At 35.4% G+C, this 2,503-nt stretch overlaps 1 protein-coding gene across 1 annotated transcript in view; it reads right to left on the bottom strand.

Moving 5' to 3' along the window:
• Cfap47 (cilia and flagella associated protein 47) overlaps nucleotides 1-2,503 on the bottom strand; it is a 529,200-nt gene that overhangs the window by 339,287 nt on the left and 187,410 nt on the right. The gene's annotated exons all lie outside the window — the stretch shown is intronic.

The following is a 2,503-nucleotide window of genomic DNA, read 5'->3' as shown; positions in this document are numbered from 1 at the left end:
AGAGAGACAGAGACAGACAGAGGGACAGACACAGAGAGACAGAGAGAGACAGAGACAGATCTAAGAATCTAGAGATATAGAGATAAAGAGACCTAGAAATCTAGAGATCCAGATCTGGCTATTGGAGAAAACTTGCACCTTTCATTTTATAGGACACGTGACTATTGCCTTGGTTTATTATGATTTGCTGATTCAACATGCTAGTACATAGGAAAGGGTTTATCTTTCTCTGCTCAAATTTGTTTTGCCTGCTTAAAATGTCTCTGAATTTAGTACTGAACTTTGCACTAATTGTAACATTTATATACTAGCTAGTGGTCACATTCCAGAAGAAAATCAGAGCAAAATATAACATTAGCATGCCATGTTATGTCAGTGTATTATATATGCACATTTCAATCTTGTAATGTCAATAATAAGTAATACTGAGTATTAAGAGAATAATTTGGAGCTTGTTTGAAAAAGTAACTTTTTGTAAAAAAATTACTGGTTTTATTTTAATGCAATTGACAATCAGAAATATTTGAAACAATTCAATGACTTCAGATTTAAGATCTTAACATCTCATTACTTTTAAGAATACCTGTAAGATATCATTATTGAAATATCATCACAATCTCCATAATATAGCAAACATTGTTTCCCTGAACAAACTATTATAAAAGAAAAATTTGAAACTTTTATCACACATACATATAAATACATAAAACAGTTCTTATTTGAAATAATTGCAATTAGTTCTAACTGAAAAATTTTAAAGTAAGTGCAAGTTAACTAATATAGCAGAACTCCTTTGAATAGACAGTTCACAAGGCTCCTATTTCAAGATTTTAGTTAAATAGTTCTTATTTTGTATTCCAGAAATAAATCAGAGCAAAATATACCATACCGTGCTATGTTATGTCAATGTATTATTGACATAACAATGGAACTGTAATATATAGTTAGGAACTGTATATTGCACTACAAATTGGCCTGTTATTGCTCTCATAAACACAAGGTGATTGTATAATGATAAAATTTCCATTAGCAGTCTAGTGTAGCAAGGAAATAGGATCCTAAATAATGGCACAAAGAATACTTAATCACAGGCATAATCTCTTGAAAACATTGCCACTAAGGTCTCTAAAAAATGGCTATGGTGAAAACCGTTAAATATACTGAATTATTAATGATAGAGCTCAAGTATATATAATACAAATAACTACTGGCAACAGAAAGTACAGTCCAAAAGGGAAAGTTAATCTAATTGCAAGCACTGTCCCCTATTTACATGAAACAGGTTTCTATATATTATGATATAAAGTACCGTTCGGTTTTCATGAAATTTAGCAGAAATCACCACATGCCATAAAGTGTCAAAACAGATAGGTGTCTTTGTCTTTGTCTCTGTCTCTCTGTGTCTCTGTCTCTTTCTCTGTCTTTGCCTCTATCTCTGTCAATTTCTCTTTTTTTCTCTCTTTCCTCTGTCCTATAGTGGATACACTGGTACCTAGCCACCATCTCTACTTAGAGAAGTAAACTTCTCCAAACTGTGATTAATTGACTTCCTGATACTTTGCACTGTTGACCAAGTCCATAAAAGGCCCAGGCTGCTGTCTGAAGAATGTACAACCTTCATTCTCTTCCATCTATGGACTTGATGCAGTCAAAGCAAGCACTGAGTTTATCATATCAGTCACCAGTTCACCCATCTCCTGTGACACACTAAGGCCCACAGATTGAACTCCTAATATTGGCATGTATTTAAAGCCCTGGATGACAAAACTCCTCATCAACTGCATTAGTCAGTTTTTGCATTGATGGACACAGTACATGACACCCAAAACTTGATGGAAGAGATGTTTAATTTGGCTCATGTCTTATGCAAATTCATTCCATGTTCAACTAACTCCTACTTACAAACATCACGATGGAAAGACAAAGTCGACCAAGCTGCTTAGTTCAAGGAAGTACAGAAACAGAAATAGGGAGCAGTTCCAAAGACAGGGTCGGGGACCATATATAGTCCCCAAGGTCATCCCTCCATGGTCTGCCAAGAAACACTCAGAAGTGTGCTGTACTTATCCCTTCAGCAGTTCCCAAGACAATTGATGCAATCAAGAATATACCAACTGTTCTTCTCCACTGCTGGTGGGAGTGTAGACTGGTGCAACCATTACGGAAATGAGTATGGAGACTCTTTAGAAAAGTTGGTCTGGAAATCCCCTTTAAACCAGCTATTCCTCTACTGGGAATTTTCCCAGAGAATCTGAAAACATCACATCATAGGGATATATGTGTGCCTATGTTTATAGCAGCACAATTTGTGATAGCCAAATTTTGGAAACAACCAAGATGCCCACCACCTGAGGAATGGTTGAAAAGGATGTGGTATTTTTACACAATGGAGTATTATTCAGCGATTAAGAATGATAAACTGCAAGCCTTTATATTGAAGTGGATGCCACTTGAACATATACTCATAAGGGAAATAAACCAGACACACATGTGTAAATATCGT

Source organism: Octodon degus, unplaced genomic scaffold, assembly GCF_000260255.1.
Source record: "Octodon degus isolate 3935 unplaced genomic scaffold, OctDeg1.0 scaffold00313, whole genome shotgun sequence".
Classification (NCBI taxonomy): Eukaryota; Metazoa; Chordata; class Mammalia; order Rodentia; family Octodontidae; genus Octodon; species Octodon degus.
This window is presented reverse-complemented; position numbering and strand designations above follow the sequence as displayed.